The following is a 12,929-nucleotide window of genomic DNA, read 5'->3' as shown; positions in this document are numbered from 1 at the left end:
GTGGACAAACAGCATCAAGCAGGCCAAGGAATACACCAGACAGGTCAGGGATAAAGTTCTGGAGAAATTTAAAGCAGGGTTAGGTTATAAAAAATATCCCAAGCTTTGACCATCTCACGGAGCACTATTCAATCCATCATCTAAAAACGGAAAGTGTATGAAACCTACCAAGACATGGCCGTCCACGTAAACTGACAGGCCAGGCAAGGAGAGCGATACTCAGAGAAACAGCCAAGAGGCCCATGGTAACTCTGGAGGAGCTGAAGAGATCCACAGCTCAGGTGGGAGAATCTGTCAACAGGGCAACTATTAGTTGTGCACTCCACAAATCTGGCCTTCATGGAAGAGTGGCAAGAAGAAAGTCATTGTTGAAAGAAAGCCATAAGAAGTCCCATTTGCAGTTTGAGAGAAGCCATGTGGGGAACACAGCAAACATGTGGAAGAAGGTGCTCTGGTCAGGTGAGACCAAAATTTAACTTTTTGGCCTAAAAGCAAAACGCTATGTGTGGCAGAAAACTAACACTGCGTATCAATCTGAACACACTATCCCCTCCTTGAAACATGGTGGTGGCAGCATCATGTTGTGGGGATGTTTTTCTTCAGCAGGGACAGGAAAACTGGTCAGAGTTGATGGGAAGATGGATGGAGCCAAATACAAGACAATCTTAGAAGAAAACCTGTTATGCCGCATACACATGATCGGAATTTCCATTGGAAAAAAACTTTTTTTTCCCGATGGAATTCCGCTCAAGCTTGGCTTGCATACACACAGTCACACAAAATTTCTCTGAACTCTCGACCGTCAAGAACGCAGTGACGCACAACACTACGACGAGCCGAGAAAATGAAGTTCAATGCTTCAGAGCATGCGTAAAATTGTTTCCGAGCATGTGTAGGAATTTTGCGCGTCAGAATTGCTTCAGACGATCTGAACTTTTTCCGAACGACAAATTGAGAACCTGCTCTCAAACTTTTGCTGGCGGGAATTCCGCCACCAAAAGTCCGATGGAGCATACACATGGTCAAAATTTCCAACCAAAAGCTCACATCGGACTTTTGCTGGCAGAATTTCCGATTGTGTGTATGGGGCATTAGAGTCTGCAAAAGACTTGAGACTGGGGTGGAGGTTCACCTTCCAGCAGGACAATGACCCTAAACATACAGCCAGAGCTACAATGGAATGATTTAGATCAAAGCATATGCATGTGTTAGAACGGCCCAGTCAAAGTCCAGACCTAAATCCAATAGAGAATCTGTAACAAGATTTGAAAATTGCTGTTCACAGACACTCTCCATCCAATCTGATTGAGCCTGAGCTATTTTGCAAAGAAGAATGGGCAAAAATGTCACTTTCTTGATGTGCAAAGCTGGTAGAGACATCCCCAAAAAGACTTGTAGCTGTAATTGCAGTGAAAGGTGGTTCTACAAAGTATTGACTCCGGGGGGCTGAATACAAATGCGTGCCACACTTTTCACATATTTATTTGTAAAAAATGTTGAAAACCATTTATCATTTTCCTTCCACTTCACAATTATGTGCCACTTTGTTTTGGTCTATCACATAAAATCCCAATACAATACATTGAATTTTTTGGTTGTAACATGACAAAATGTGGAAAATTTCAAGGGGTGTGAATACTTTTTCAAGGCACTGTATCACCTTGTGAGTGCAGTACATAGTGCAATAAAGAAGTGTCCTGCACTGCGGTAAAAACTGGGTATAGCTAATTAAGGAACATGGCTTATAAAGGGACTTATGAATAGAAGAAGTTGTGCAGTTCTCTTAGTGAGCAAACAAGCAAAGATGTGTTTGCGTATTTCCATGAGAAGGGCCATCCACAGGCCAAACAGGCGTTCCATGCATCCACATGCATGCAGTCCAAATCATGTTTATTGTGACGCAGTGGCTGCACGAACACAGCTGCTGGTTCTTATCTGTCAGCCATGCAAGTGCGGTGCGTGTTCCTGTCAGGTTAGGACCAATGGCTGTGCTCGTGCAGCCACTGCATCCCAATAGACATAAATGGGGCTGCCTGGATGCATGGAACACCTGTACATCCCATACGGGCAAAGATGGCCAATCTCACTGAAGTATCCATAGGTAGGTGAAGGAGGCTTATACTCAAAAACAACAACAGCAGAGAATAACATCAGGTGTGTATAATGAATACAGTAGTTAAATGAGAAGAATCAAGGTAGATTCGTACTCTAAACTGGGTGATAAGGTGAAATGAGTTAAAAGCAGTCTGACTCTGGATTTGACATGTCTGTCCCTGGAAACTGGAAAAGGCGAATAATAAAAAAGTGTTTTTGTTTTTTTGTTTTTTTAAATTTCTACATCTTCTTTGTACTTTTACAGCACTGCGTGTGTCTGTTGTCTTTCTTGTCCGGAGTTCTGCTTTAAATAAAACTTTGGAACTTGTACTGTATTTATACTAGCAGACACTCTATAACTATTTTGTTAGCAGCTAATATGGTTTAGTAAAATTAGGCTTGTTGGATACTATTTATTTCATATGTACAGTATATTGTCATTCACAGCGTTTATTGTCAAATGCTTTGCTGTTTTATGATCCTCTGATGTGATTGTATTTATTAGCTAACTAGACAGTTTTGATTGTTATATGGCTGCTTTCACACAGATGCATTTTTGCTGCGTTTTTACAGTGTTAATGAAAAAAACGCATCAAAAACGCAGCACCCTATTACAGGGAATAAAAAAAAAACACGCTTTTGCAATTTTGGCTTGTTTTTTGAATCACGTGTCCATGTTTCACAGGTGAATGCTGGGAGGCAGGCACCCAGAAAATGCAGTGGAAATGCATCAAAAACACATACATAGTATGTTTTTAATGCATTTTTTCAACAGAGTGTGAAAGCACCCTTTATATTATAAGTTAACAGACTGCAGGGAATAGGTGTTGTCAGTTGTGCTGACGTATGCCCTGTACACATTGTCGGACATTCCAACAACAAAATCCGTCAGATTTTTTCCAACGGATTTTAGCCCAAACTTGTCTTGCATACACACGGTCGCACAAAGTTGTTGGAAAATCCGATCGTTCAGAACAAGGTGACGTAAACCACGTATGACGGGACTATAAAGAGGGTAGTAGCCAATAGCTTTCATCTCGTAATTTATTCTAAGCATGCATGGAATTTTGTGCGTCGAAATTGTCTACACACGATCGGAATTTAAATGATCGGATTTTGTTGTCGGAAAATTTTAGATCCAGCTCTCAAACTTTGTGTCTTGGAAATTCAGACAGAAAAAGTCATATGGAGCCCACACATGATCTGATTTTCCTACAACACGATCCGATCGCACATTTTCCTTCGGAAAGTCAGACCGTGTGTACAGGGCATTAGACATCGCCTGTGGGTGGTCTACAGTGCCGTCTCATAAGGACCATCAGTGCTGCCTCATCAGGCCCATCAGTGCTGCCTCATCAAGTCCATCAGTGCAGCCTATCAGTGCCCAATAGTGCCTCATCAGACCCATCAGTGCAACCTATCAGTGTCCATCAATGCAGCCTATCAGTGCCCATTAGTGCTGCCTCATCGGGCCCATCAGTGCAATATATCAGTGCTCATCAGTGCAGCCTCATCCGAACCATCAGTGCAGCCTATCAGTGCCCATTAGTGCTGTATGATCAGTCCTATCAGTGCAACCTATCAGTGCTCATCAGTGTAGCCTCATCAGATCCATCAGTGCAGCTTATCAGTGCCCATTAGTGCTGTCTGATCAGGCCCATCAGTGCAACCTATCAGTGCTCATCAGTGTAGCCACATCAGCACACATCAGTGAGAGGAAAAATTACTTATTTACACAATTTTCTGACAGAAACTAAAACTAAGAAAAAAAATTTCCCCCAAATTTTCGGTCTATAGTTTTTTAGCAAAAAATAAAAAACTCAGTGGTGATTAATTACCACCAAAAGAAATCTATATTTATGTGAAAAAAATGATAACAATTGTATTTGGGTACAGCTTTCCAAAACCACACAATTGCCATTCAAAGTGTGACAGCGCTGAAAGCTGAAAATTGGCCTGGGCAGGAAGGAGGTAAAAGTGCCCATTATTTAAGCGGGTGAAGTCTGTGAATGTATTGTACTGGACCTGTACTACTGATGAAGAGGAGCACCAACTCCATGTCTTACAGAAGCTCATCCAGCTGATGGAGGATGGAAATGCTCCAGTAGATTCCTGACTGTGGAGGTACTAGCAATTCCTTGTTGCAGTGTGCATGCCATCTTTGGCTGTATATTTTTTTTAAAGACGATCTATCTGTAATTGACCTTATTTACTTCACCATGATGTATATGGGAGGGACTGAAATTAGCACGTACAGGCATACCCCACTTTTAAGTACACAATGGGGTTTATTTACTAAAGCTGGAAAGTGAAAAATCAGGCTTACTTCTGCATAGAAACCAATGAGCTTCTAACCCCAGCTTGTTCAATTAAGCTTTGGTAATAAAACCTGGAAGCTCATTGGTTTCTGTGCAGAAGTGAGCCTGATTTTGCACTTTCCAGCTTTAGTAAATAAACCCCATTGTGTACTTAAGGCTCGGTTCACACAGGGGCGACTTGTCCAGGCGACTTAGCTGCCTGACAAGTCACGCTCCGTTCTGTACTATGGAACCGTTCTAATAGGAGCGACTCAAGTCGCTCCGACTTAGAAAAAAGGTTCCTGTACTACTTTTGGGCCGACTTCAGGCGACTTGCATTGACTTCTATACAGAAGTCGTTTGCAGGTCGCGTCTGTGAGTCGCGCTGCAAGTCGTGCCGCCCCTGTGTGAAGCGAGCCTAAAAGTGGGGTATGCCTGTATTGAGTATTTATATCTATTGTGGTTAGTAAAACGTAATCCTCTTTATATAAATGAAACATAACAAATAAAAGAAAGCAAAAACAGAGAAACTTTGAAAACGGATGGTCACTGACTTTTCCCTGCACCTATAAGTTAACCAAGCTTGAGGAAGACATCAGGGTTGAATTAAAAAGATGGTCCTCTTTCTTAAAAAAATAGAAGGCCAATAGGCAGCTTGTACTGTACCTCAATATAACAGCAAATGTTACAGTCTTCAAATGGCAACTTCAGTTTTAGTGAAATCAACATTTAAATAAACCCCCACCCTCCCGTTTCCATAGTCAAATACTTACCTTCTTCTCCATTCCCAAGTTCTTCATTGTGTGGCCCTGCATGGAGCCACACAGCCTTTGCAAAATGTGTGTGCACAAGTTGCGACCTCATTACCTCCTTATAGAGGGTCTGTAAAAGAATTCAACATCCACATACCAATCAAAAGTAGATAGTGGGGGTTATTTACGAAAAGGAAAATCCACTTTGCACTGCAAGTGCACTTGGAAGTGCAGTCGCTCTCAATCTAAGGAGTAGATCTGAAATGAGTGGAAGCTCTGCTGATTTTATCATCCAATCATGTGCAAGCTAAAATGCTGTTTTTTTATTTTCCTTGCATGTCCCCCTCGGATCTACAGCGACTTTACTTCCAAGTGCCCTTTCAGTGCAAAATGGATTTTCCTTTAGTAAATAACCCCCAGTGTCTCTATGTGGAAACTCATATTGGGATCGAAATTCTGCAGGGCAGCAGTGATACACACTGAATGGCCATGCAGCTCATATAATCTGGGTTCACAAAACAGGCTGGTTCAAATATAAAATGAAGCAAAGCAGATTGAAGTACAAAAGTACTGTATCAACCAATTTATAAATCTTTTAACAAAGTACATTTTTCAAAAACAGATATGCATGAAACCCAAGAACCACAACGAGTTAACACACTGCTTTTGTTTTTTAAGTGATCTTTATGTTCTGTTTGGCTCTAAATTACAAATCACTAAACCTGGACGTCTCTAGCGAACAAATACTTGTCTCTTGAAGGCTTTTGCTTTTCCTAAGCGGTGCTCCATCATCCTTTCGTTAAGCTTTTTAAAAACCTCAATTCAGTCTGCGCATTGTCTAGAGGAAGGTCTTTCAGCTCAGAAAAGAGGATATAAGGCAATGCACTTTTCAGCAATGTAAACACTTTTACAAAAGAGAGAGTATGGATGGTAGATCTATGTATCTCAGATGAACTAAAGTTCAACCTCACGGAATTTTCTGTCCTGGGAATGTGAGCAAGCAAGATGAGTTTGCATCACTGAAACTCTTTTCAATCTTTTGTCTTTTCTCAGAGAAAAAAAGAAATACACGTTAAATAACCGCTTACAAACACTGGTGTTGCAGCTATACTCAATGTACATTTAATATATGTTATAGCCCAGTGTGTATCCATGACCAATATTTGGGATATGAAAATATATGAAAATGTATATACAATGATCAACCATAAATTTATGAACACTGACAGGTAAAGTAAATTATTAATTTACTTTATTTATTTATTAATAATTAAAGTAAAATAAAACATTCATTATTTTGTGACAATGTCATCTAAAATTGGGTGGGATATATTAGGCAGTAAGTGAATATGCTATCCCTGGCGTTGATGAGTTGAAAGCAGAAAAAATGGGCAAACGTAAAAATTTGAGCAGCTTTTCAAATAGCCAAATTGTAATGTCTAGACAACTAGGTCAGAGCAATGCCAAAACTTAAGCCCTTGTGGGATGTTCCCAGTCTGCAGTAGTTAGGACCTACCAAAAGTGGTCCAAGAAAGGAAAACCAGCGAACTGGCAACAGGGTCATGGGAAGCCAGGGCTCATCAATACACATGGGGAGCAAAGGCTGGCTCGTGTGGCCTCATCCAAAAGAAGAGCCACTGTAGCTCAGATTGCTGAAAAAGGGAACGCTGGTTCAGATAGAAAAGTGTCAGAACACACAGTGCATCGCAGTTTGTTGTGTATGTGGCTGTGTAACAGCAAACTGGTCAGGGTGTGCATACTGACCCACAGCCAAAAGTGCCTACAAAGAGCATGTGAGCACCATAACTGGACCATGGAGCAATATAAGGAGGACTGGTTTGATGAATGATGTTTTCTTTTACATCATGTAGATGACTGGGTGTGTGTGCGTCGCTTACCTGGGGAAGAGATGGCACCAGGATCTACTATGAGCAGAAGGCAAGCCAGAGGAGGCAGTGTGATGCTTTGTCTAGTGGAGCCATGTCTCAATGGGTCAGGGCTGTTTTGGCAGTAAGGGGGACCTACTCAATATTAGATGAGTAGTCATAATGTTATGGTTGGTGGCCATACTGTATACTGTATATATATATATATATATATATATATAAGACTTACCTGTAGGTAAAATGAATAGCTCCTAAACCTGTATAGTTTATGAGATATTCACCTTGCATGGAGCCATTGACATCAGCAGCGCATGCTCTCTGAAGGTCTGGCTGAAGGTCCAGCGAATGCTGTGGGACCTTGCCGGAAAGAAGACTCTGCACGCCACTCACAGCACTGCAACCGCAAACCCAGTAGACACGCAGAGGGGAAAATGTCAGCTCCCTCAGCGGTGACTGGGATCCGATGCTGACACCTCACTCAAAGGTAAGTATTTCATAATGAGCTAGTATGAAGTGCATACTAGCTCATTATGCCTTTGCCTTACAGGTTATTTTTTTTTTTTGTGCGGGTATACAACCACTTTAAGAATAAATGGAACTCCCTTAAAAGGGTTGTAAAGGTAAATGTTTTTTCACCTTAATGCATTCTATGCATTAAGGTGAAAAAACATCTGACAGTGCCTGCGCCCCCAGCCCCCCGTTTTACTTACCTCATCCCTCGAAAGTCCCACGCTCGTCCCCCGATGTCCTTTCCACCGTTCAGCCTGGCCGCTGATTGGCTGGAGTGGATGGATGGAAAGCAGCACAGCCATTGGCTCGCGCTGCTGTCAAGCACATCCACTGATGCGGAACGCCGGGGGGTGGGGCCGTGTGATACAGCGAGCGGCTATAGCCGCCAGCTGTATCACGGGAGCGCGCCCGCAGATGCTTCTCACCATGCGAGGGAGCTCGCATGAACGCGAGTAGCACCTGTAGGAAGAAGCAGAGACAGCCGCTGAGGGACCCCAGAAGAGCAGGTTCGGGGGCACTCTGTGCAAAACGAGCTGCACAGTGGAGGTAAGTATAACATGTTTGTTATTTAAAAAAATAAAATAAATTACCTTTACAATCCCTTTAAGTAAGAAAATCTGGTATTTATGCTAGGGGTCTCCATTGACAGGTAACACAATATATACGATTACTGAGGACTTTGTTGGAAGCAGAATTGGAGGTCACTTTGAAACTGCACTGGAGTATTCATGACATACAGACCAAGCTGTCTGGCAAAAGTGGCCCAAATATGGTTTTAGGACAAACTACAACAATTCCAGTAGAGCAATTTTCTAAAAATTCCATAAATATTGGCACAATCCACTTTACTTTATTTAAATTATAAAAATGTCATATGGGTTTTAACATTTTAATGTCATTTTAAACATAATTTTCAATATTTTTTAATTTCAAATAATACTCAATGATCCTGCCATGAATGCCCTTGTTCAAACACTTCCTGATATCGCGTGGCAAGAGTTTATTCCTCTCTCCCAATTGTGCACCTGTGTTCCAATTGAGGCTACAGGTGGTCATTTCAAAACGTAGGCATGGTCTATTAATATTACCATCAGAAAACCAACACTGGAGTGCATGTGGATAGAAAGTGGAAGGAGATCAGCAGCACCGAAAGGATGAAAAAAGGTTAAAACAATTATTATTTTTTTTTAAAAAGACAACCGTTGAGGATACATAGTGATTTAGCAAACTAAATGCAACTGGTTATGGTTTACATCTACTTTAACCTGCCTGGCGGTATTCCCGAATCTGGCTCGGGGTGGAATTTCAGTACCATAAGCGGTAACCCCGAGCCAGACTTGGGATCGCATTGCAGGATACATGGAGACGTATTTACCTTGTCCCCTGGATCCAGCGATGTCCTCCCCGCTGTGTGTGGGAGCTGCCCTCCGCTCGATTCACACAGTGCCCGAGTGCGGCTGAGCTCCGTTCCCTGCGATGTTATGACGCACGGGAGTCGAGATCGGCGCCAAATTCAAAAAAGTTAAAACACATACAGTATACTGTAATCTGTAAGATTACACTACTGTATAAAAAAATACACATCCCCTTTGTCCCTAGTGGTCTGTCCAGTGCCCTGCATGCACTTTTATATTATAAATACTGTTTTTCTGCCTGGAATTTGGAGATTGTCCATAGCAACCAAAAAGTGTCCCTTTATGTCAAAAGTGATTTTTAGACCAACTAGAAAAAAGCGATAATAAATTAGAATCACTAAGAATTGAGCGATAGCAATTTGTTGGGTAATTCGTCATCAAACACTAAATCTAATGACAGCGACAATTCTGCAAATGAGCAAATTTCGGTGTTTTTGGATTTGATTACATTATTGAATCATTTTTATTATTATTTGTTATAATTATTTATAGTTATTTATTATATTATAAACTTTATCATACCCAGGATGTCTACTAAACTATGGTTTGAACAGATTTAAGTGAGTTATTCCTAAGAATTACAGACCTACAATATAAAACGCCAAATTTCTATGCAAAATAATTGTACCGCCTTCAGCACCTAAAATCAGAAATAATCATACCGCCAAGGAAGTTAATGGTTAATCACATCTACTACTATGCGTGTCTCCAAGGGCCACAACATTGAACAGGACAGGGTTTATGGGTCCTGCCAATGGATCCTAGTAAGCACTGAATTTAATACTGGTTAAAATTACAATTTTAGATCTTTTTATTTCACAAATTACTGAATAATAGCCATAATCAGCACCTCAAACACATTGTATTTTTTTTTTTTTTACTAAACACACCATCTTTGGTTCTAAAAGGTTTCTAAGTATTTCCAACTCACATTATAGAACTTTGTAAAAAGTAGATCTCGGGAGGCATTGTTAGCAACTGCTAATGCAGCCTGCCAAACAAATACTCCCTCATGGTGACATGACCCCCAGATGACCTTAAAAAAATGTTTTAACAATGTGAAAAATATCTCCCTCTTGTAGCAAACTGCATTTTTTTTTTTTAATGAAATGAACGCTGAATGTGCGCTTCTATACAGACAAATGGTATTCACAGCCACTTTCTCTGTTTCCAATTTTGATCCCTTGAAACCCAGCCCAATTTAAATAAATAGACGGGGATGCAAGAAAGGAAACTGCAAGTTTGTGATTTTACAAACAGCTTTTTTCCATTTGGTACAATGTGAATTTGATCCTGCCGGGAGCGCAGGTATCGAACACGTACATTTGGCAGCAAACATACGGTGCTTCTCTGACGGTGAGCTGGGCAGCGTAAGTTATTTGGCAAATAGACAACGTTTTGAAAGCTTGTAGCTTCCAATATATCAATAAATCCTACAAATTATAGTCCTGAGAAGGTGCTGAAAAGGAAAATGTGAGGAATTACAAAACAGCTTTTTTAGATGGATTTTTAGTATCACCAACTAACATTTCAGCAGCATAAGTACTAATATGCAGTTTTACATGCTATAAAATGGCTTTGAAAACAGTATACCGTTACCTTTTTGCTAATCTCATTAGATCACACAGAAGTATTAGCGTATGAAAATATGCACGATTAATTGAATATAGTCAGTGCTGCGTTGTAATCAACGTGTACAGTCATTGCCAGAGTGAGCCGAAATGAAATGGCAGTGATACCTACATGCATGTTTATCAGGAGCACTGAATCCCACAGCAGTTATATCATGCCAATATCAATCAGCTACTCTGGTCAAGAGCTTTGGCCCACACCTCCCTCCTGATGACTCTTACTTTTGGTCCCTAAGGCCACCCTACATAATTAATGGCCAGCATTTAGGCATAAAAGATACTGTAGAAGTGAGAGGCTTCTGACAATAGAACTGATTAAAATCAGTACATTCCTGACTTCAGGAGTATGTATATTTGTTTGAAATAATCGCACATACCAGTAAATCATAACCAGATGTGTAAGCCATTTGTTTATTAGAAAACATCTACAGGTTAAAGTGGATGTAGACCCCATTCATGAAATCTGACCTGGGCATATCTATCTGTAGTGTTTACTTATCTCTCTCCAAAGCCCTAAGTCCTGTGTTTTTCTGCTGCTCCGTTCCTCTGTTATCAGCATGATCACTTCTGACAAGCTCTCTGACACAGGAGAAAAAAGCAGCTGGAAATTTGTGTCGGGGAGGGTCCTTAGAGATAGATAAGCAGAGAGCTGGTCTATTCACAGTACAGCTCTGCAAATTTATTTGTTCCTTTGGCCTATGTGGGGGAGGGGGGTGTACCTTTCCTCTAATCAGCTCACTCACAGTGTATGCCCAGACTCCCCTCCCACAGCTAAAACAGGAAGAAAAAATTCTAACATGTCTAGAAAGTCTAGAAAGCTGAAGACAGCAGATATACATAATATACATACATATACAACTTATGTAGGGAGATTTGTTTCATCCCTGTGTATCATCTGAGGCTGTTCACTTCACTGGGTATATGTGAGGGTTTACATCCACTTTAAAATGATGTTTGAGGGTTACCACCTTCATCTGGTCAGAAAAGGGGTAATCTGTAAACTTTGTTCCTGAGACCGCTTTCCCTCATACCATGTCGGGATGCCTATACGGTAATTTGCCCCTTGATTATTACTATATTTGTATACTAATGTACTTGCACTATTTACATGTACCTGACAAAAATCTTCAATTGATTGTCTATTATCTGCATATTATATTTATGGTTTGGCAGCATTCTGTTAGGTGCTATATTTATAACCTTTATGTTAAATGTGCATACATCCCAACTTTTAAACTTGATAAAGAGGGACAATTTGTAAAGTGGACGAATGCGGTGCATGAAGCGCAGGTGTGGCCAGTGGAAATAGGGTGTGACTGTACCTTTGTGGCTTAAAGTGGTTGTAAACCCTCGTGTTTTTTCACCTTAATGCATCCCATGCATTAAGGTGAAAAAACACCTGGCAGCGAACGGCCCCCCAGTCCCCTGGTTTTATTTATCTGAGCCCCATATTTTCATCGGCAGGGACGCGCTCTCCCTCACTCCACGGGGGTTCTGGCTCTTGATTGGATCGATTAATAGCAGCGCTGCCATTGGCTCCTGCTGCTGTCAATCAAATCTAATGACACGGCACAGGGGGGCGTGGCCGAGTCCAGCATTCGTGTCTATGGACACAAATGCTGGACTCGGGAGCACGCCTGCAAGGTAACCACCCCCGGGGAGAGCACTTCTCCTAGGGGGCTATCTGATGCAGGGAGGAGCCATGAGAGCCAGCGGGGGACCCCAGAAGATGAGGATCGGGGGCACTCTGTGCAAAACGAGCTGCACAGTGGAGGTAAGTATGATATGTTTGTTATTTTGAAAAAAAATATAAATGAGCCTTTACAATCACTTTAAAGTATACTGGCACACTCAAAGGCTCTTGCAGAGAATACAGTAAAAAAAAAAAAAACACACTGCAAACACATTTGGCATAAACTATTTATAAATTATTATTTGGCAAATTGGCACTAACCTTTCTGATGAGTACTGTGACACCTGTTGAGCCTACTTACTGTATACACAACACATATATGCCAGTCTTTTACCCACAAAATATATTTCAATGACTATTCCATAGGCAAAAGGCTAACAGACACATACAAATCTCAGTACCCTAATTAAAAAAAAATCAAACTTCCATTGCATATGCTTTTCCGCACACAACCTACCTCAAAGCGGTATTAAACCGCTGGGTTATTTATTTTTTTTGATCTGAAAGGTAAAGGCATAATGTGCTAGTATACATTGCATAGTAGCACATGTGAAACTTACCTGAAAAGTAAGCATTCCAGCAATGCGCTGTCACCCCTGGAGGCCACTTCCATCTTCACAAGGTCTTCCTTCCGGGATGTGGACTCCGGCA

At 41.1% G+C, this 12,929-nt stretch overlaps 1 protein-coding gene across 5 annotated transcripts in view; it reads right to left on the bottom strand.

Moving 5' to 3' along the window:
* ERC2 (ELKS/RAB6-interacting/CAST family member 2) overlaps positions 1-12,929 on the bottom strand; it is a 1,374,577-nt gene that overhangs the window by 440,689 nt on the left and 920,959 nt on the right. The gene's annotated exons all lie outside the window — the stretch shown is intronic.

The sequence above is a fragment of the Lithobates pipiens genome, unplaced genomic scaffold (assembly GCF_037356315.1).
Source record: "Lithobates pipiens isolate NorthernLeopardFrog02 unplaced genomic scaffold, aLitPip1_a1.2 Scaffold_23, whole genome shotgun sequence".
Classification (NCBI taxonomy): domain Eukaryota; kingdom Metazoa; phylum Chordata; class Amphibia; order Anura; family Ranidae; genus Lithobates; species Lithobates pipiens.
This window is presented reverse-complemented; position numbering and strand designations above follow the sequence as displayed.